This window comes from Hyperolius riggenbachi, chromosome 1 (assembly GCF_040937935.1).
Source record: "Hyperolius riggenbachi isolate aHypRig1 chromosome 1, aHypRig1.pri, whole genome shotgun sequence".
Lineage (NCBI taxonomy): Eukaryota > Metazoa > Chordata > Amphibia > Anura > Hyperoliidae > Hyperolius > Hyperolius riggenbachi.
In genome coordinates this window covers 457,033,366-457,056,842 of record NC_090646.1, presented here as the reverse complement: position 1 = coordinate 457,056,842, position 23,477 = coordinate 457,033,366, and the positions used below count along the sequence as shown (strand labels likewise).

General features: G+C 41.4%; 1 protein-coding gene across 6 annotated transcripts in view; it reads left to right on the top strand.

Annotated features, from left to right (window-relative positions):
* Nucleotides 1-23,477, top strand: part of ASPHD2 (aspartate beta-hydroxylase domain containing 2) — a 78,276-nt gene that overhangs the window by 20,406 nt on the left and 34,393 nt on the right. Inside the window, exon 2 of one of the 6 annotated variants that reach the window (XM_068238913.1) lies at nucleotides 7,110-7,184. The exons of 4 other annotated variants lie outside the window; for them this stretch is intronic. The gene's annotated coding sequence lies outside the window, so the exon portion shown is untranslated. Of the gene's footprint in view, nucleotides 1-7,109; nucleotides 7,185-8,011; nucleotides 8,110-23,477 lie in introns of those variants that run through there. One more of the 6 variants, XM_068238928.1, reaches the window with a different exon arrangement.

Sequence of the window (23,477 nt, the reverse complement as noted above, 5' to 3'; positions counted from 1 at the left end):
GGAGAGAGGCGTGGAGTGGCGCAGATTGATCCGGGAGGTGGCATGGAGCAGGTAGTATGTTTTTGTGTTCATGCTGCCTCGGGTTCTCTTTAAAGGGAACCTAAACTGAGAACAATATGGATTTTTCTTTTTAAAATAATACTAGTTGCCTGACTCCTGCTGATCCTGTGTCTCTAATACTTTTAGCCATAGCTCCTCAACAAACATGCAGATCAGGTGCTCTGACTAAAGTCAGACTGGATTAGCTGCATGCTTGTTTCAAGTCTGTGATTCAGCCACTACTGCAGCCAAAGAGATCAGCAGGACTGCCAGGCAACTGGTATTGTTTAAAAGGAAACATCCGTATCCCTCTCAGTTTAGGTTCCCTTTAAGTTTTAAGAAGTGTGAGGTCATGAAACAGGATATGGTAGACAAGCCGTCGGGAACACGTGTGAGGAGGGTGATCGAGAGGTTCAGTTGTGTATCGTCTGCATATAAGTAGTATTGAAAACCAAATGGATTAAATAAGTTGCCAAGACTGTGCATGTAGATGGAAAAGAGGAGGGGGCCAAGGACAGAGCCTTGAGGTACTCCCACAGACAAAGGATGTGGAGAAGAGATCTTATCTGAGCAAGAGATTGTGAAAGACCTTCCAGATGGATAGGAAGATATCTAGAAGAGAGCGGGCCCTTTATGCCTACAGATAAAAGAATCTGTAGGAGTAAGGTGCGGTCAACAGTATCAAATGCTGAGGACAGATCAAGAAGAATGAGTATGGAATAATTGCCTTTGGATTTAGCTATAAGAAGATCATTGGTCACTTTAGTAAGAGCTGTTTCTGTTGAGAGGTTAGAGCAAAAGCCAGACTGGAACTGATTAAGCACGGAGTTAGCAGATAACTACTGATTTAAAGGGAATCTGAAGCGTATTTTAAAATAAAAAAACAGATACTTACCTAAGGAGAGGGAAGGGTCCTATAAAGCATTCCTGTTTACCTCCCAGTGTCCTCGCTCCCCCATTAGCAGTCCAGTCGAGGACTGCTCTCTTCTAGGTTGGGAAGACTACGGTAGTCTTCGGAAGAACTCCGACTTCCGAAGAGGGGCAGCTCCGTACTGCGCACACACGTGCGCCCTCTCTCACACACCCGCACATGCACAGTACAGAGCCACCGGTCTTCGGAAGCCCGAGCGCTTCCAAAGACTGCCGAAGTCTCCTGCGGCGGGAGATTCAAACAGTGGAGCCTGCGGGGGAACGATTGGACCGGCTAGAGAACGGGAAAGCTCTGTAGGACCCAGAGCTTCCCCTCTCCTTAGGTCAGTTTTTTTAAACACGCTTCAGATTCACTTAAAAACTGGGCATAATTAATAGAGAACTCTACAGAAAATAAGTGATGCAGCAAACTTTGTCTGGATTCATTAAAACATTTGGTAGTGCATTAAAAGCTTACTTACTGGTAGCACATATCTGCAGAAACTGTAAGACACTGCTGAAGTGGCCTTGTATGAAATATGAACCTAGTAAGGTAAAAGTGTTCTGATATGATCTATGTTGTCACATTTGTGTTCTGTATGCTTTTAAACTCATGTTGGAAGTCTCTTACTTCTGAATTTGGTCATAGGAAAGAGGTGATGTGTGCCTTCTTCACTGTATGTGAGAATGACTGTCAGCCCTCCCAAAATATTTGCTCTGCTTGCTGTCATTTTTACAGTGTTGGTTTGAAAATGAAGCAAGGGATATAACTGCTTGCTAGAGGCAAACAGGATACATACTTTCCAGAGATGAGGCCCAGGCTTTGAGGTGAAGGACCTGTTCTATCTCTCTAAAAAGAGCTGCAATGGGTTACTTGTAGACCTATGGCAACTTTTTCTTTCAAGCAGCATTAGGTTTTTTAGCTGTGAATTGTAACTGCTTGTTTATCCGCAGTGTTCTTTTAGTACTAAACAAAAACAGATGAAAAAATGAAAGGAACCAACAGTCCTTCTCACATACACTGAGGAAAGCAAATGCAGGTGCAACTCACACTTCCACGTCTTGAGAAGAAATTATAAGTCAGAGAGTAAAAAATTACAGCCCACTAAATAAATAAGTAAAGGAAAGCCTCAGCTGGTTATTACTCATATCTGTGTGTGCTTTTACCTTACCAGGCACAGTTTTGATACAGTGTTGCTATAAAGTTACATAGTATGCTCACAGTTCCTACTCTGTGCTCATCAGTATTCAAATAGTAGCCTGCAGCAAAGAAAAAACATAACCGCCAGCCCTGTAAAAGATGGCTGGACACCAGCTTAGCTGCGAGCCGCTGTATATTCGAGGCACTAAACTAAACACAGTAGGAGGCTGAAGAACTTTATTTTATGTCTGTTAATCCTTGCAATATACACAGCTGACCTGAGGGAATTTTTTTCGTTTTTCTTAACATGACTGGAGTTTCCCTTTAACTCCTGGCCACCATCCCCTTGCAGCATTTGCCAGAGCATACAAGTAACAGGCCGGAGCTGCTGATGTGCCTTTCTTGTGAAGCAATCCAATTACAGAGTCCTCTGGTAGTGGCTTCACTGCAGTGGCAGCAGACCCATACTTCTGCAACTCCCGCTGTCATTGCAGGCAGTCCAGGTCACACTATCAGTACATATGAGGCATTTTCAGGATTTACCAGTGATGGCACATGAGTAATGTATCTAGAGACTGGGAACCGTTATGTTCAAATGTAGCCGAATGCTGTGTATGCTGTCATGCCTCCAACCTAGATAAAAACATTCGGTAAGTGCTGAATGCCCTTTTCCAGGCATTCGGATAAAAGGCCATGCAAAAATGGGTCCAAGACTGAATTTTCATGCTGGCTAAATAGAGATGCTATTTAGTTAAATAACTCTAAGCTGAGAGAAATATGGAGGCTGCAATATTTATCTCCTTTTAAATAAAGCTAATTGCCTGGCTGTCCTGCTTATCATCTGCTTCTAATACTTTTAGCCATATACCCTAAACAAGCATGCAGATCATGCTTGTATTCCTTTAAAGTGGACCTGAAGATTCAGACCTGGTCCCCCTGGATAGATCATAGAGGTTGTTCATTACCATTTTTTTTTTTTTCTTAATTCAATTATGCATTAAACGCCTGCTAACCTTCATTAGGTCCCTGTGCTCAATATGTCGTCGTCCTCCCCTTTTTTTTTTCTCTTGGACTTCTGACATCCATCTTGAGGCCTTCTGGATGCCCTTTAAGGGGCTAGTGGGTATATCCTTATATATATATAATGCTTTTTTTTTTATTTGATGTATTATCCTGCATGATTCTTGTCATTGTATGACTTAACAGAGTTGTGGACAGTTTATTCTGTCATTGTTTTATATTATACCATTCTATTTTCTTCTATTGTATGCTGAATACATTGTTATGGTTTAATTTTGGTTTCAATAAAGAGATTTTGTAATTTAAAAAAAAAGATTCATTTCTCCCAGCCCCCTGCAGCCATGCTGTCCCACGCCAGTACTCAAAGATCTTCCGGTCCCCCACCGCGGCTCCGTTTCTTCTCCGACGACTTACAAGTTGACTACCACTGCGCCTGGCCGCGCGCATCTTCGTTCGCTCTACTGCGCCTGCGCAGGACGCTTCCGTCGCAAACGAGGATGCGTGTTGCCAGGGTGACCGGCGAAAGAGAACGTGAAAGGATTGTTCCAGGTATGTGCAGGCACAGGACGGCTGGGATGCATATTTCCCTGTCAGCACACTCCGTTTGTCATTTTTTTTTTGTGTTGCGGTTGGTTGTGGCAGGAGCATTGCATGCCACAACAACACAAAAAATAGGTGTAAAACCAGCCTGAAGCCAGTGGTGTTTACAAGAATGGGCTGGGACTGCCTTACTGGAAATAGGGAGATTTGCAAATGCAGCATTTTAGATGGTGTGTGTAAAATATGTACCATATACAGTATATGTATGTGTGTGAGAGAGATGGTTCCTGAGGACTAAGCCCCATGGTTTCTTCAGCATAATACAAAGCTCTTTGTTATTAATAATAATAAGCGTTTTGTATCTTGTTTGATTCTCCACAGATAGAGCTACGTAAGCTGCGGTGCATAAACATGTACCTCCTTACTTCATGCTGCGTATAATGGCTTGTAGCTCAGTGTTTGCTGTGTCCTTCCTGTGTTTCCCATAGAAGGAATACGCCATGAATGTGATGCCAGGAACAGTAGGGCTGCTGCATGCTGAAGCATTAAATATTTGTAGTCCCAGCAGCTGGTCCTGAGTGGGTGTATCACAGAAACAGCCTTCTCTCTCACTAGCGTATTTTGTCAATACAAGTCTATTAGGGGAATGCAAGCCTTCACAACAAAATCATCTTGCTAGCCGTTTGAATTACACCTTCCCTGTTTATTTCATACAAAATGAGCTCTAGAACACCTTGTTTAAGTGGGCTGAAAGCTGGTGGTTAATTGTTATATGCCATGCATACTACTCTAACTGCGTTTAAAAATAGCTTGAAATTAGACCCTTTTTGTATCTAAACTGCAGGATGTCTGAGCACATTGGGCTATTTAAAGCAGAGCTGGAGTTAAATGACGAAAGCAGCCCAGCACATAGCAAAGTCACACTAATGTGCAGAGTTCAAGTCCAGGTAGACACAAAGCTTAAAGGGGCACCTAAGCCAGGAATAAAAAATCAGTTTTACTTGCCTGAGGCTTCTACCAGCCCCCCTGCAGCCCTGCCATGCCCTTGCACTAATCGAGCCTCCGGTACCACGCCGCCAGCTAGTTTCGTTTTCGCTGACAGGCGACGGGACAGACGGGAACACAAAGAAAAATATGCTTTGTTGGGCATGTCAGTGAAAACGAAACTAGCTGGCGGCAGGGAACCGGAGGTGAAACTAGCAAGGGCACGGGATAGCTTCAGGGGCTGGTAGAAGCCCCAGGCAAGTAAAACTGTTTTTTTTTTATTCCTGGCTTAAAAGTGAACTTCAGCATAAATAAACATACTGTCATCAAGTTACATTAGTTATGTTAATGAAAATAGATAGGTATTATAAGCTCTTACCCACCTTGTTTTAAAAGAAAAGGCAAATGTTTGTGATTTCATGGGGGCAGCCATCTTTTTCATGGGGGCAGCCATCTTTTTGGTAACAGGGAGCATGAGACACAGTTCCAACTGTCCAGTGTCCTGATCACCCCTCCCAGCTGCTCGCGCTTGGCTTCAAATCTCAAATTTAAAAAAAATGCACCAAAACAGCAGAATGAGAACAACAGCATCAGGAATCCCATCATGCTTCGCACAGCATCAGGGGAAAAATGCCCGGGCAGTTTTCTTCTGTGCAGTTAAAAATGAGGCTTGGGTATGAAAAACAAAGTTCTGATGCTGTGAAACTGTTAAAGAAACACCAGGCCTTTTCAGTGCTGCTGAGTAGATTTTTAGTCTGGAGGTTCACTTTAAGTGTCCCTTAGGAATGTTTATGTTTTGCTGTCATTGTAAGGGGCTTATACAAAAAGGATGACCCGCATGTTTGCTGGAAATCGTACTTTATTTCTGCTGAAATAACCAAATTTTTTTCAGCTCTCCATATGCACTTATTAGCTGATTGCCACTTTTATAAAGGATCACCTCTCCACGCCAGCGAATCGATCACCACATAATGCCAGATAACCACATTTATAAGCTTATCACTACTTCACAGATCAGTAAAACAATTATCTGATTTCACAGCCATTGCTTGGCTGCAATTCCCTGCTTAGACCCAGGAAGATCATTGGTTCACAAGTGGCCATACATCTGTTGACTTGGCGGCCAATCGACCATCCAATTCGATAACTATTATCGAATCGGCTAAAATCTGTGTCGCCAAGTGCATACCTGATTAACGATATGACCAATCTTGCACTGCATGTATCGATTGGACATGCTGCAAGATGTCGAGCCGTTGTGGTCAATCGGGTGCACGGTGGAAATGACGAGCGATACTGGAATAAGCGGCGATCGCTCCAAAAACACCCAGCGATGTTCCCCCAGTATATTAATGATCCCCCAGTGTGTGCATTTATACATTACCTGTCCTGTGTCGCGGTGCACATCTGTCTACCGAATCTCCCTCTCTTCCATTAGTGGTGAGGACAGGCCAATGTTAGGTGGGGAGCTGAGAGGGAGATAATGTTAGACAGTTGGGTTCTGATTAGGCCTGAAAGATAAATCGAATTTAAACCGAAATCGTGATCACCAAGATCACAATTTCGGAATCGTCAAATCGGCGATTATCGTGATCATGTCATTTCCACATGGGGAAGTTTGAAGAAGCGGCTTCAAACGTACCCAAAGTCCCGGCGCTTGCGGCTTGCAGCATTGGACATACCTTCCGCACGAGTCCGACACTGTCCGTCCTCCAGCTCTTGTGCTTGTCAAAGCTCCAGGTTCCTGTATGTTACATGACATACAGGAAGTATTCCGTGCATTAGAGCCTGCAGGAGGCAAAATGGTTAGACGGGCATCGCTGGACTCGTGCTGGAAGAGAGACAGGGGGACAGAGGGGCAACAAACAGGCACAGACGGGGACAAAGCTTGATTTGAAGAAAATCGTGAATTGAATCGAAATCGCAATTTCGGACAGAAATCGCTCAATTCAATTTTTTCCTAAAATCGTTCAGGCCTAGTTCTGATCTGACTATAGCGTTTTGCTGGGGCTCAGGGGTGGTAATAAGACTGTGTACTTTACAGCCTTAAAGCAATACTGCAGTGGAGCAAAAAAAAACTGAGTGAGATTTGTGGAGAGGGAAGGCTGTGGATCCCAGGTCCTGGCTCTGTGGCATTGTTCCAGTGTCAGGGCTTAGGTAAGTTCTTTGACAAGCTTGGTCAAATATGTCTTTGGCCCTCCTCAGGCAGTCTTCGAAACTACTTGTGTCTTTGAGTACGTTCAAAGACAAGCAGATCTGCAGAGGCACAAGTCCAGGCTCCAGATAAGAGTTTTTGGACCCCCAGATAGTGGTATTAGGAGTAGCTATGTGTCCCACCTAGATAGTAGTATTAGGTAGCCCCTCCAATCCATAGTTAGCAGCAGAGCATGGTGATGCAAGTCTTTCACCTGTTCTGGTGCCATGTTTCCTTCTCAGACTGATCAATGTGCCTGAGCTGCCTATGTCACCCCACCAGGTCACATGAGCAGAGATGCAGCTGTGACAGTGAGCCATGGAGACGGTGCATTGACCAGCGTAGGCTGCCGGACAGGTGAGTCTCTGCTTCAGCACACTGTTCTTATTCTGCTTTTACCAGGCTTGCTTGAGCCTGGTCGTAATTGTGGCTCCTGCTGCTAGGCCACTGCCCCATGTATCTCATAAGTTATTTGTCCTTCTTGTTTTCTTGCATTATATGTATAATTATTTTCAATACCTAACAAGTAAAACATTATTATAAATAAGGTGAAAAAGTCATATCTAAGTGTAGCTATGATTTTTTTTTTTTACCTGCTGTGACCTGAAATGTTGTTATACATTTTGGTGTAGAATGGGAAAGGAAATGTATTTTAGTGTGAATCTGGACCACAGTGTGCCAAATGTCTGATCATCGCCCACTTGCAGCCAAGTACACCTCAGTTCCCATCCAGCATACCTAAATCTGCCTTTTGAGAAACAGATGGAAAGAAAAAGTAAATATTTAGTAATGTTTGCCAAAATCTTAGCAATGCCTTTACTTCTGCTGAAAAGAGTTTTTTTCCCACGAAAGTGAAACTAAAACGTGCTGTTAAAAAGTGTGCATCATTCACTACATTACTGAGTAGCATGCTGGGAAGATGTTACACAACATGAATAAGTCAACAGCCTTGTCAAAAAGTCCTGTTAAACAGCATTTTCAGAAAGCTTATAAAATGTAAGTGTAGGTTTTTGGATGACCTCCTTATGTAAACTTGTAACTCAGTTTTGGGGTGTGGAGTTTATAAATCATCCCCTTCAGCTTCAATAAACTCCCGTCTCCATGTAGCAGTGGAAATAACCTTTCCACATCCCTCCCCCTAGGCTCACACTCTGCATTAGCATAATCATTTGCAGCAGCAGATAGGTTATTTAAACATAACATCTCCACTCCTGTGGATGAATTTGATCTTCCCGATGGAATATATCCTGAGTTAAGTCATTGCCTTCCCTCTGCTGCATTGGTAAGTTACGCCGCATACAGTGTGGTTTATCCGCTGACCCTGATTCTGTTCTCTGGAGGTTTTTTTTTCTGCTTCAGCTGCTGGTAGATCAATGCATCCTCCGTGTATTGCAGAGAGAGACATGAATATGTGATCCGTTTACACTCTCTATGCAGAAATTTGCTTGATATCCGAGACTGACTAAACTAGAGGCAGACATGGGAATCCTTTATTTTGCTGCAGTGGTATTTAGGGTTCAGTTGCACTGAGCTGGATAGATCTTGGATATTACAACAACGTGAGGGTTTATTGAACCTTGTGACTTCTCCTCTTGTCTGACTATGTAACACATTGCTATGCATTGACTGTGCTGTAAATGCTGCTAGCAGTGCTTCAGACATGTCAAAGATGTGGGGAAAACTAGATGAAAGTCGTTGTGCATTGCAATCTGGTTACCTGTTTCACGTTTTCAGTGGACCCTATAAAATGAAGGTAGCCATTAGATTATTGGTTCATGAACTTTCTCGGATTATGACACACCCAAACAAATGTTATGTCAGAGTTCATATTCATCAATATAACAGACACATATCAATATACACGTGAAACTCAAAAAATTTGAATATCATGCAAAAGTCATCATAATTAGCTGATTAGAGTCGGACACTTTAAGCCTAGAATAATGAACCTTTTCACAATATTTCTCATTATTGTGGTTAAACTCCTCCCATAGTGTGATGTCAGCACCTAGGTCCTGACGTCACACTATGGGAGCCTTGTTGCATTGTGGGAAATAACGGCTGTTTCCTACTGCCAAGCAGCCAGTATATCCCTCTGTTCATATGTACAGTATATAGTGATAAAAAAAAACCTTTTGGCCTATTGAATTGTTGTTGAGTGTGGTTATAGTTAATGGCAGTTGCTGATGTCTGTTTCTTTTCATGTCTGCCAGTAGTAATGATCTCTTTTCTATTTTTTAACTTCTTACTTTGCAAGTTATTGATTTCATTTTTTCCACTTTAAGTTAAATTACTGACATAAATGAACTTTTGCATGATATTCTATTTTTTGAGTTTTTCCTGTATGTATGTATGCATAGCACCTGGATGTGCCTCTAGTATGCCAAAGATTGAAAAGTGAATGTGTCACTTCTGCGATTTCCCATTATGTGCCACAGTCAGCTTTGCTCTTCTCTAATTCCTGTATCCACATGAGGTTCTCAGTAGGAATGGTCTAGATCTTGATAAAATTGCAAGCCTACAGTGAAATAGTCAAGAGCCGCAGTTTCCTATGTTTATGTTGTAACCAGGGTTGGATTTACTATTGGGGCAGAAGATGTGCATACAGGAAGCTGGTGCTAAAAATACAAATGAATATGGGCAATGCCACCCTCTCTTCTACTGCCTGCTGGGGTCTTCCTGCTTTCTTGCCTCCAATCTCAGTTTCTTCAAGGAACCACACTATATTGTACAGTTACTTGCTCCTGTCCTGTGGCTGTACATGTAGTTAGGGACATATGTAATTGCTTTGGTATAGCACTAATAGCTCTGTTTTAAGGTTTGTTTCAGTATAAAAGGTGGGGCACCATAGACTTAAGGCGGTAGGATCAGCCATACTATGCCAGGGGGAAAAAACACATAAGTAGTAAGTAATACTGTCCACGTTTTGATTTCAGTGAATGTTATATAGTAAATTACGAGAATTCTGTTCCTGGTGGGGGCCATGTCTTTTGCCCACAGTTAAGGCTAACTCCTGATGTCATTTCTGCCCTTTACTTTTTTTCTTGTCTCCTCCAATCGCTGAGTAGCCTCAGCCTTGCTTGTAAACACAAGTGAGTAGGGGATTAGGTTTCAGATAGTAAGCTGGCAGGGAAATAAAGGGAAGAGGAGGAATAGATTATAGATAAAAAGAACCCCCAGCATGCAATTCTTTGGCACCGACTACTAAAGGGCCAGTGCTCCTTAAGTATGTGATAACTCCAAATCATAACAGCAGAAAGTTTTGAATGCAGGATTAGCATCTTTATCACTTAATACACTCAGACCAGTTGCTGTTGAAATTTGATTTTTATGGTGACGATACCGCTTTAAAGAAGAACTGTAACCATGGATTGAACTTCATCCCAATCAGTAGCTGATACCCCCTTTCCCAGGAGAAATCTATTCCTTTTTCTCAAATAATCGCTGGTGTGTGTTACTGATATTGTGGTGAAACCCCTCCCACAGTGGTTTCCTGTGAACCTTGTTGCATTGTGGTAAATAACAGCTGTTTCCAACTGCCAAGCATCCACTATCTCGCCCCTCTGAGTTGTAACTTTTTATTGCATAGTGTGAAATTGCAGTTCATTTCCTGTCCCTCAATTTTTGCAATGAAGCCACAAAACTCTATGGAGGTCCCACAGATAGGAAGTACAGGGCAATCTCTAAAATGGGAACGTTCAATAACACCACCAAAAGTGTCTAACCTTGAAACTAAAATGGGAAACAAAAAAGCCTGGAATTGGGCTTAAAAGACACACGAGGTAAAAATAAACTAATGAAATAAAGAATTTTATCTATCCTCCTTCTCCTAAAATGACCTTTTTTAGATATTCCACAGTTTTATTTTACATTAAAATCTACTTTTATTGTTTTTGCTCAATGACACATTTATTGAAGTATGCCAGAGCTAAAATCTCTGAACTATTGACCCTTTTTGTCTCTTTCCTGCTTGCAGAAGACATTTTCTGCTAGGAATGTGTTATATAGTTGTAATTTCTTATCAGTGAGGGTCACCCTGTAGTCTCACCCAGTCCGGACTCAGACAGGAACTGCCACTTGCATACCTGATGTTTAACTCTCTCAGGCAGAGAAAGTAAAAAAGGAACACAGCTTAGTTATTTGTGTGCTAGGCACTGTACATACACCTGTATATCTCAATATGTCGCATGTCACCTTGGGTATCCTTTAAAATTATAATGTCTTGTGCAGTTCTGACCTTTGCTGTTCTCCAAAAGTGGATTTTCTGTTTAACTCTGCAAGAAGGCGAATTGGTCTTCCAGAAATTAATATAATTTCTGCTTTCAAGCAGCAAAAGGCACATGTATGGAATGTGTGAACACGCCCATGTGTTAGCCTAAGGTGTCAGCTTCGTGTGACCAGATGGACAGATGGAGTAGCCTGTGGCTAGCCTGCATGTTACCAGAACATGTATCTTTGTTCTTGATTTTCAGTATAATCTAATATTTAATGAATTAGAATGCTAGTTTTCATTTCAATGGTGTAGTCAAAGGCACAGAATGCAATACTGTTTAGTCAAATTAAATACATATTCCTACACTTACAGTATGTTTAGTCAAATACAGATTCCTACACTTATCAACATTTTGAATATAATTTTGCATTTTTAAAACGGAAGGTATTTGTGATAATTCAGCTTAAAGTGAGCAACTTTGTTTACCCATGATGCATCTGCTAAATATGCAAATCCTCTCCCTGTGCCCCTGAAAGCAAGGCTGCACATCCAGAACTGCTGGTGTATAGTGAGCCAACATCTTATAAATGTCACAGAGCCACATACATTTTACTATGCTTGCCACAAATCGCAGCTTCCACAAAGCAGCGATATGCGGCTATAAAGGTAAATTTGGGCGCCCGGAGGCCGCAATATATAGGTAATTGCAAGCCATTTTTTTCCGCAAGCCTATGCAGAAACAAATGTCCCCTCTTGCCAGTAATTGGGCGCCTCCGGGCTGCCAAATTTACCTTCATAGCTGCATATTGCGGCGGGGTTTTTTTAGTTCACCACCAGGGGGGATAGGGTTAGGCACCACCTGGGGGATTTTACGGTTAGGCACCACCAGGGGGGTTTTAGGGTTAGGGTAGGGTTCTGTGTGAGGGTTAGGTTTAGCAATAATAAAATATCGGTACATAATACCAATATTCTACTGTGGATATTTAGTAGTAGAATACAGCTAATTTTAGTGATCTTCTACTACCGGCAAACCCAGTGCCCTTTCTTCCAAAAGCCTTTTTTACATGTATGCCATTAACCCAACATACATACAGCCTGTTTGGGACTTCTTGGTCCTCCTCAGTGCATGGCATGGATTGATGTGGCTCTATGGGATAGGGCTTGGACTAGTATTGCAGAGTATCCAGATAGCTCAAGGAGACCCAGAACCACTAGGAAAGTATAAGGGGCTAAAAGAGACAGTAAAAACCCTCTTACTTAAAAAACTGAAGGGTCAGTTTTTAAATTTAATGTGAAAAATTCACCTGTGATCTTGCCCAGTTGGACAAAAAAAATACAAGTATTGACATTGTCAAAATGCTAAAGATACAAACTCAGGGACCACTACTATTGCCAGGGACACCATTAGTGAGTAGAGATGGCCACTGAAATTCTAATAGTTTTTGCTTGCATGCAATACAACAGCTTGAAATTGTGCCAGTCAAAATCTACATCAAGCTCATTTGATTGAAAACCCAATTTGTATCATTTGAAGAAGTTAAACAAAGAGTGACGGCCTTGATGATGCAAGAACATCTGGCAGCTATATTAGTTGAGAAGTTGGACAAATACCACAAGATATGGGATCCTTGGAAACTGTACATAGGCCTGAGTTAATTTATTGTACCAAATTGTTTATAACATGACTTTAGTGGAATCAGACTTCCTGTTTTCTTCTTTTCTGCTTCCTTTCCTTCTTTCTCTCTTTTCTGACTTTACTTCCTTCCATCTGTCTTCTTTCGTTGACCCCCGGAAACCTGGGACTTTTGTGGTCGACATCAGCCGGCAGTAGGCGCATTTCTGAGTATAGGATCACTAATAACTTAAATCTTTATATATTGAGTGAGAAGTCATTGCGTGACTCATGTGTTACTGCATTCATTTTGTAGTCCTTCTGTAAGTGCCTGCACTGTTAATTTGGTTTAATCGTTGTACAACTTCTACTGTATATTATGTTATATCCTCCTTTCTTTGTGAAAATTGAAAAAGCAATACATTTTGAAACAGAAGCTCATTTGATTGGCTTAGCTCCCAACAGCATACACATTGCAGTACATCTGCATTCAAGATAAAATTACGTATGCAGCTAATGCAAGTGCAAGAAGTCTGTTTCCTTCTGGTTTCATGCCAGTGACTCACCAGGTAGCTGGAGTCAGGATGACAGCCTTCTGTGTGCACATGTATAATCCACTGGACCGTGGGAGATCCTGTGTGTTTTTTTGTTGTTGTTGTTGTTGTTTTTTTAATATTTTTTGAAGGTTTTCAAATAATACCAGCAGTTACATATGCATGAAGTATCAGGGAGATCCTGTATTTCTAATACCACAGGTGCCATAAGCTTCTTTCATCCATTACCTGAAATTCTAACATAGTTGGAGAAGACAGAAAGGCTATTGAGCTTGACCTATCAGTTAGTATCAGTAACATCACATAGAAGATTCTTTAGACTGGAAAAAACTCAAACAAAATTTAAATATTTTCCAAGTTTTATTAAGAAAGGGTCATTTGTACCCTGAGAAGCTAGAAAAATGCTTGAATGGGAGCGGCGGTAGATCAGTGGACCATAGTGTTTCAACATATCCAACAGTGCAACGCTGTAGTTTGATAAATTTTCTATAGATTTCATGATTAAATCTATTTAAAAAAAAATAAATCTGTGTATGGAGGGATTCGATCCCTCTCTTATCAGATTCAGATCAGAGAGGGATTGATCTGTTTGCCACATTGGGCAGAAATCTATGCGTGTATACTGTGTGGTGCAGCAATCAGTTAAACCAATTCACTTCTAAAGATGCTACCGGTAGTGTTTCCCAACAATAACAAGTTAGCTGTGCATGAAATAGCTACTGTTTGTAAGAACTGCTGGGAACAGTAAAGAATACAGAAAATGGGTCACTTTTTCTAACTTGCTCATGTAGTTCCAGCCTTTGGTTTTGTTTCATGTGGAAAAGCTGCCATATCTACTGCTCTGTTTTATGGACGCATGGTTGCATTGATAAACTGTGGTCCGAAGCCTCAGTGATGTTGTGTAACCGAACCCGTATCTCCATTTATACAGTAGAATCCATTTAAAGTAAACTCCAAGGGACCTGGCCAAGTAGTTCACTAAATCAAAAGTTTACAATATCTGGATTTGTCATACAATGTATAGTCATACAGGCACATGATTGGTACCTGAGAACTTAGCTTACCATAGCCAGAGGTTTACTATATAAGAGTTTACTATATCGAGATATTACTGTAGTTCCAAATGAGGCAAAGCCATTAGCTGAAGTTGTCACATCTTGCCTTTTTTCAGATGTTTGATGTATTTTATGCTTAGCATAGGCATAGGGACCTAGAACATTTGAGTTAGACTTTATATTGTGATTATAATTCATAAATAGATGTACTGCAAGATACAAGACACATGGACTGACTCTTATTCCATTTACTTTTTCTCCTAGCAGATAATTTTTCACCTTCTGTTTAAAATAAATTTTCAACACTGTACAATTGGAAAAGTGCCAAAAAGTATGTGAAAAAGTGTTGTCTGAGGCCTGGTGCACACCAAAACCCGCTAGCAGATTTTGAAACGCTTTTTCTTATTTTTATGACTCGTTTCAGCTAGCATTTTGCGGTTTTTGGGAAGCGTTTTTGGTGTAGTAGATTTCATATATAGTTACAATAAAGCTGTTACTGAACAGCTACTGTAACAAAAACGCCTGCAAAACCGCTCTGAACTGCTGTTTTTCAGAGCGGTCTGCGTTTTTCCTATACTTTACATTGGAGGCAGAAACGCCTCCGCAATCCAAAAAATGCCTCAACCCGGGAGTATGCGTTTCAGCCAAAAAACCCGTTCAGTGTGCACCAGCCCTGAGAATTTTCTTGCTTGCTGGTGGCTTAAAAATTCGGAGAAAAGTGAACTGAATGAGGGCCATTGCCCCAAGCATGGTTTGTCGTTAATGTAGTCTTCCAGTGTTCTCCCCAGAATTTTTTTCCAGCCGGGTGGAATGAAATAGTAGCCGGGTGGCATGAAAAAGCAGCCGGGTGGGGCGAGATGAAAATGCAGGGCAACTCTGCTTACAGCATAGGAGGATTGAGGAGGTGAGCCGATGACAGCCGGGTGGTCACCAAATCTAGCCGGGTGGAGCACCCGGCTAAAAGAGGCTGGGGAGAACACTGTCTTCTATAAAGTAGTTCTTAGTATAGCAGAAATTAAGAGCAGGCTTGTGTTTACTGAGGATCTATGAATGGCTGCAGCAAGGATTTTTATTTTGTACAAACTGCAATATTTGTTTGTTTTTTTTTGTTTGTTTGTTTTTTTACAAAACTTTTTCTTATGTATAATTCACTTAAAATACTGTTGTACTAAATACACACAACTAATGTCCCTGAATCTGGGTTTTAAATTGCTGTTCAGCGTATATCTTCTTTTTCTTCGACTGCTATCTGAAATATTGTACTTTGTGAAAGATTTGTAATTCCGTGCAGCCAGCCCTTGAATCAGATAGTTCAGCAATGCAGCACATGTAATATAAGCAGCGCTGTGAGATCGCCTTTCTCCCCTGCGCAGCTGATAAGCTCAGTCTGCTGACTGTACATGACAGGCCAGCAATTTTCTTAACTTATCTTACCTGCTTCCTCCTCCTGCGTCCCACATTTATAATAACAGTACTGCACAATGTAGTAGTAGTAGAGGCTTGCTGTCTGGCCCATGGTGCTGCCATTGACATTGTGAATGGTGCTCTTCTGATAAATACAATAAACGTATATGAAGATATATAAAGACAAATTCAAGTATTGCATCAGCTATGTTTTAAAAACTGAGGCTTCCCATTGGTCCAGATAAATGGAGAGCTCTGGTAGGACATTCAGAGATGGTTTGCTGGGCTCCCTTTCAGAGCATTATTATTTTTGTATTTCTATAGTGCTGTAATCTTTCGCAGCGCTGTACAAAGTGTATATAGTCTTGTAACTTAAAAGGTATCTTAAGTGAAAAAATGTCCCAGTTTAACTTACCCAGAGCTTCTTCTAGTTCCCTGCAGTCATTCTGCTCCCTTCAGCTCAGAAAGCTGGCCGACTGGGTTAGTTGAATGCTCCTGTAGCCGGGAGCGTTTGGCCCATGCATGTTGCCATTTTTATGAAATGTGTGCAGAACGCTTCTGGCTACAGGCAGCCCAGGGCCTTGCATGCAGCTTTGGATGGGCACAGCTGCTGAAAGAAGGAGCGCAAAATAACAGAGTAAGGCTAGGTTTCCACTTGTGCCTTTTGTTAAAGATGTTTTGCATAGAAAATTTGCATTGATTTGACAACTAATGGTAGTGAATGGGGCCTTTTCCATACAACACCATATTTTCGTGCGCGTGGAAAAGGTCCTGCATAATTTTTCGGACATCGCGTACGATTTGCGTACAATGCTTTGCATAGGCAATGCATAGCAATGCAAATTTTTGCGTTTATTTGTGCAAAAATTTGCATTAAATCCATGGTTACAGTAAGTTGTCAGCAGTCATGACTGAGCTGTTGCTAGGTAAATTGATATATTTGACTAGTGCAATTTTTTTGCGTACGTAAATTTGCATAAAAACACGTACAAATTTGCAAGCCAATTTTCACCAATCAGAAAAAGCTTATACGATTTTTTGGATGTGCAAATTTAACACTACAGTGGAAACGTAGCCTAAGACCAGAACAAATACATGAGACTAGAAGATGCCCCATGTAAGTTAAACTGTGTACATATTTACGCTTTTACATTTACTTTAACTGTTCTACAGAGGAGTTCAAAATGTAATCTCTACCACCATAGTCATTTTTCCAACATAGTCCAGGGCCAATTTTAGGGAGAAGGATTAAATTGTTTTTGGGAAGTGGGAAGAAGCCGGAATGCTCAGAGAAAACTCGTGCAGATACAGGGAGAACATACAAACACAGTGCCGATAGTGCCGTGGCTGGGATTCAAACTGGAGACCTAGCGCTCCAAGGTGAGTGCTATACTGTATACTATGCCATCGTGCTGCTTGTTAAAGAGTTTTAAAAATGATTTACAAAAGATAATAGTGTACTGGTTAAGGGCTCTGCCTTTGACATGGGAGACCAGGGTTCAAATCCTGGCTAGGTCAAGTACCTATTCAGTAAGGAGTTCAAGGCAAGACTCCCTAACACTGCAGGGTGGCCTCTTGAGCGCGCCCGCCCCAGTGGCTGCAGCTCTTGAGCGCTTTGAGTCTGCCAGGAGAAAAGTGCTATACAAATGTTCGGATTATTATTAATATAAGATGCTGACTTTTGGGATAGCTCGTAAGATTACATAAAGGAACATTAGGATTTTTTTTTTTATGCAATACATTAAAATGGGTTTTCAAGTTGTTAATCTTTTTACATTTACTGTAAGTCTTTGTAGACAGCATATAATACATACTCATTCTGCCTTGTTAAAGGGGGGCTTCCCCATTTTATCATAAATCAGCCTCACCTTCTGCTGGGCATTGAAGAAAAGGAATGTACCCCTTGTCCTCAACATCAGACCAGGATGCCTGCAAATGTAGAGGGAGAGGGTTGCGTTAATAGTATCCAGCCTGCATGAGTGTATAGTGAGTAAAAAAAACGACACTTTATTTGGTAAATCCTTTTTAAAGTCAAGGGAGTAGGCTCTAAGTAGTGTGTGGTGCTCAGGAAAGGCAATAGAAATTGCCCACTAATACACATAAAAGCAGCATCCTAACACTTGAACCAACTGTTTTAACACATGGGATGAATTAATTAGCACACAGGCAAGCGTTAAATTAGCAATTGACTCAGCCCTAATGTATATGCAGTAGCAGCCAATAATTCACTCTCATGAGACAAGTTTTTTCTTTACACCCTAAACTGAATCAAACCTTTTGTGTCATGACTGATCTGCCGTGCCCAGAAGTAAAGTCAGGTCAGGCTTCTGGTGGTTCTGTCATCTGAATAACTGGATATAATTAGAAACTCTCTTGGGAAATATATTTGGAGATATTTCAGATCTTCTGAATTTAGCGGTTTGCTTGGGTTTTTAGCATGGTGTCTAGGAGCACCTATTGCTAGAACACCATTTATAAGGATTTATGGTAGTAGAGTGCTAGTTTCAGTATGGCTTTGAGTGCCAGCCTGCTGAGGGACATAAATAACTTCCAGAATTTTCTTTTAGCAATCAGTAATCCATTGCTAAGAGACGTGCAGCAAAAGTTTTTTGCAAAGTTGTTTACAAGCTTGGCCACATATTAAAAAGTGGCTACTACACTAGAACTACTGCTGCCCCTTATGGTACTCCTCACCTGCTTGCCTCACTTTGCGTGCCTGCTCCATTTCCCTCAAAACAAATAGAGCAGGCCTAGTATACGCGCCTGCTTCAGGATGCAGCCAGTTGTATTGTCTGTACATGTCTCATGTTGCATGACATCACACAGGATAAGAAATCTAATAGGATGGCCATAGAATCCTGGACAGCAAAACAAACTATTCCAAATCTGCTTTTCTGGCTGTACATCTACTCTGGTTTTGAGGGAAGCTAGTTGTCATGCGTTATCCGGGGCACAATGAATGGGCAATAGTTGTACAATAATTGGGGTTCATAATGGTGGCACTTATAATTTATAAGAGGGCATAATTGCAACCCTTGTTATTGGAGGCATAGCAATGGATGGGGGAGCGAATTATAATGGCACAACCTGAAAAGCGTGAAGTACAACCTTAACTACTGTATAAAATGTAACTGAATGGGTAATAATCTGCAGGTTCTTGCAGCCTTAATAAACTAATGAAAATTGTGTTACATTTAGTGGTACATTGCTTCATGTATCCATGTATAGGTGCTAATATGTAAGGTGAAGTACGTTAAAATGTTCTAAAAGCATGTAACAAAAAATGGTACGACAACTCTTTACAGTACTGCCACACCTTTTCTTGAGCAAGCCTCCCTTCGAGACAAACGACTGCATGAGCTGATAAATATTAAGTTATAGGTTAATAAGCTCCTCCACAAATTTGTCTCAGACCATGGTGGCAACATTACGCTATGACTATAGTAGGGATGTTGGATTGTGAACCTCTCAGGGACAGTTGGTGACAGAAGTAATTCAGTGTACTCTGTAAAGGGCTGTGGAAGGCATCAGCACTACTGTGGAAGACTCCAGCACAATAGAAATGCTTTAAAACTATCCAGTTCATGTTATTGCATGTTCTCCAATAGCAAGTTAAATACCACTAATACAGCAAAGTAATGTAAGTGAAATGGTGTTCCTTGCAATATTCTGTCTAGAGATAAACCTAATGGATTGTCATTTATTTGTCTTTAGGGGACATACATAAATACAGAAGCCAGTCTATTTAGTCACTGAGCCAGCTGGAAATGTTGACAATGATAATACAGCTTGTTCATAGAAAAGCTGCAACATTTGTGTAAAATTCAGTAATCAAAAAATATATAGAAAACTAATTCAGAAAAGTTAAAGTGGGATAAAACTCTGACATAAGATTCAATAAAAATGTGTTTACCTACTTTTTTAGCGCTAAGAAGAAATACTGAGTTTCATACAACTTTAAGAACAGCTTCCATGGGCTGGCTATTGATCTGGTAGCTTTTCTTTACATTCTACAGAGAATGATGCAGGAAATATCATTGCCACAACACCGTTATTATATCAGTTTTTTTTAGTGCCCATCAATCGCTGTAAAGCAGAAGAGAAGTCTAGTTATGATGTTCCTTTCCGTACGAGTAAGGCCTCGTTCACATCTGCTGCGCTGAAAAACGTGTTAAAGCGCATGGTAAAAAACGCATGCGCTTGTGCGCGCTTTAGTCCGCGTTTCTGTGCGTTGCGCTGCGCTTCTTTAAAGCACGTTTTGTTTACTGTAGCAGCAGCAGTTGTCAATAAAACTTTGTATTTGTATGTAAATGTATTTTTTTCTCCAATTAGGGGTAAAAAACGCATGCGCTTCTATGCGCTTGTACGCGCTTCTATGCGCTAAAAAAGCGGACCCATTCACTTGCATTGCTGTGCGCTTTACAGCTCAACGCACAGAAATGCCTGCAACACTACGTTTCTGTAACGCTGCTCAGCGCAGCGCATAGATGTGAACCAGCTACATTTAGTTACATGGAAAAATCAATACCTTGCTGAACGCACAGGGCAGTGCGCTGTGGAAAGCGCACAGAAACGGCCCTGATGTGAACGAGGCCTAATAGAGTCCGAGAACAGCGTTAATTTTTTTTATTTGTTCTAACAACATACTGAATAATTTACAGACAAATTATTTGCTGCCTTAGGAGTGCATTGATCTGAGGCGTAGACTGTGTGGATGAGTGGATTTGTATGAGCAGTAAGCAGTTCTCTGGATTTTGGTTTGTGCTCAAAGCCTGCATGGCATGACTGAGCCAATGATTTTAGCCATTGGTTCTTAAATAAACTATACTAAATCAACAAAAGTATGTGAGTAAATGAACATCACAACCGTGTTAAAATATAATTTCAAAACTGTATGGCTGAAAGAAGAAGAATATGGAGTTTGTTTCATTAAATTTGGGGACATGGCTGTAGGGATCTATTCCTATTCAGACTTGCACCTTGCTAGAATTGGGGAGATACAGTTTACATGGATATTTGATGGGGTTCCGGTCTGGAATTTCTACACACCAGACAGTTTCTTCCACACCAGACTACATATACCATTGCTTTATAAACTTAAGTTTGAATGAAGGGATATTTATTTTGATTACTAATAAAGGAGAATGCAAGAGACCACTAAAGTTTACCATGTTGGGTTTTACATTGTCAGGAAAGGTGAATAGATTATGCCATTTCTGTTTTCATATTTCACACAACCATTCCCAAGGAATCCCCTAATGGGAAAGTCGCCTCATGACCCTGGGATCTGTGCACAAATATAGAGCTGCCGTCAGAGTGGGAGTTTCTTCCATCGCATAAAGCATGACCACAACCGCCTCCTCCCTCTGCTCCCTCCTGTGGCAGAGGTGGGCTAAGCCAAATCTGTGTTTACTGCAAAGGACTGGCTGGTGTCCCTCCCTGCTCTAGCTACCTCTTTTTGCGTGATGATAGTATAGGGGGAGGAGTGTGGACAGCTCATAACAGACATGCATTAGAACAGGAAGACAGCATTGTAGATCCAGCCAGCTAGGCAATAAAAAAATAATGCCAAAATGGTTTATGTAGAACCATTATGGGCAGCATGGTGGCATAGTGGTAAGGGACAAATCTCAACCAGGGCACTATCTGCATGGAGTTTGTATGTTCCCCCTGCGTCTGCGTGGGTTTCCTATGGGCATTCCAGTTTCCTCCCACATCCCAAAAAACATACAGATAAGTTGATTGGCTTCCCCCTAAATTGGCCCTAGACTATAATACATACACTACACAATACATACATAGACATATGACTATGGTAGGGATTAGATTGTGAGCCCCTCTGAGGGGACAGTTAAGTTACAAGACAATCTACAGTGCTGCAGAAGATGCCAATGCTGTATCCAGGGTCGGGCCGAGGCATAGGCTGGAGAGGCTCCAGCCTCAGGGCGCAGTGTAAGAGGGGCGCAGAATTCATTCAGCTCTCATTCCTAATTGTGTTTGAAGCAGAAAGAAATAAGAAAAGGGCATACATGGCAGTGACTGCAAGCCAGATAACTAGATATTAAGGTGTTGGGGAGGTTGTGGGCCCTGTGGCGCCTCTTAGTCTAATAGCAATCAGTGTTTGATGGCTCGGGTGGCAGGGATGGAGGGGCGCACTTTGGTGTCTCAGCCTTGGGTGCTGGAGGACCTTGTCCCGGCTCTGGCTGTATCAATACTAAATAATAATTGGAACACTGACAATGTTGTGCATTGCACATGATATCATCTACAAAATATGCATGATCTAAAAACCGACATGAACTAATGACCTAGAAAACCAGGACTGGATTTTTTTGAGGCACATCTATTAGATGGTATACCTGGCTAATGCCAAACTATGGAGTAGATTGTTGAAAAGTTATTGAATTAGTAGGTGTGTGATCTCACATGTTTTACTAAATCCAATCCTAAATGAACGTATTAAAAGTAAATTCATACTGTGCATGCATGCACATGATTGCAAATATCACTTAGGGCTGGTTCACACTACCAGTGCTTGCTATGCTGATATAATGCTATGTGTGTGTTCTCACTTGAGTGATGGGATTTTTTGTTTTTAAGAAAAATCACTCATAGCATTACATTAGCATTACACTCATAGCATTACATTAGCAAGAGATTTTCAAATCACTGGCACTTTAAAAACACTGTCCCAAGCCAGAAACTCTGCCAGGACACTGTATATGGAGTTTTTGTTCTCCTCATGTTACTGTGACTGGAGCACACCAGTTTCCTCCTACGTCAATTAAAAGAACTCCCCAAAATTGGCCTTTGACAAAAGTAGACATTAGACTGTGACTGTAGTAGAGATTAGACTGTGAACCTCTCTGAGATATCCATAAGTACAGCATGGGGTTTTGACTTCACATTAGAGGGTTCTCAGCAAGGGGTTCGTGACCAAGAATCTACAGCAACCCTGATGCATCAACTGAGAGATACAGCCTGCTTAATCATCTCATCTCAGCTTTCCAGTGTTGTGCACTATGCCATTATCCCTCCGCCCCCCTCCTTAGCAACAGAACAGCTCAGTAGCCTGTAGGCTAGTGACCTGTCTGTACAAAACTCAGCCTCCAAACTGATGCCCAAGAGATCAAGTCCCAGTCTCTGCAAGCAACAGCTCTCACACGCGTTTGAGACTGTAGAATACAATTTTAGATTCTGTTTATGTACTTGGCTATATGACACATATCAAATATGCCACCTAGAGATTCTGGGGACAGTCAGCTGGCATAAACCAATTAACCTCTTTGTGAAAGAGGGACTATACACAGCCTGATCTCTGCCTGGTCTGAATATTGCCTACAAGGATCAGAGCTTTCATAGGGAAAAACATCAGTAGTTCCAGACATTTAAAGGGGATCCGTGATGAAAAACTATAGCAAGCAACTTGTCTATATATCTTATCTAAGGATGTTTTACACGGTAAATTTAGCTGCAAACAGCTTCATCAGTATATGATTATTTCTTCCTGTGATACAATTAGAGCAGCCATATTCTGCTTGTCGTCATTACACAGGCAAGCTGCTCTGCATTTCCACCCTCAGCCTGTGAAAACTCCACTCCCCTCTCCTCCTCCCCCTGAAATCTCGTGCATGCTTCAGCAAAAGCCTCCTCCTCCGCAGGCTGAGCTCCCATGAGCACTTGCAGCATGGGACTCAAAATGCCTAGGTGCTTGAGGAAAAAAAAGCATTTGGGGGGAAGAATGCCCAATAAACTATATATGTAAGGGGCTGAAAAATGCAGGCAGCAAAAGTTTGTCTCGGATCCACTTTA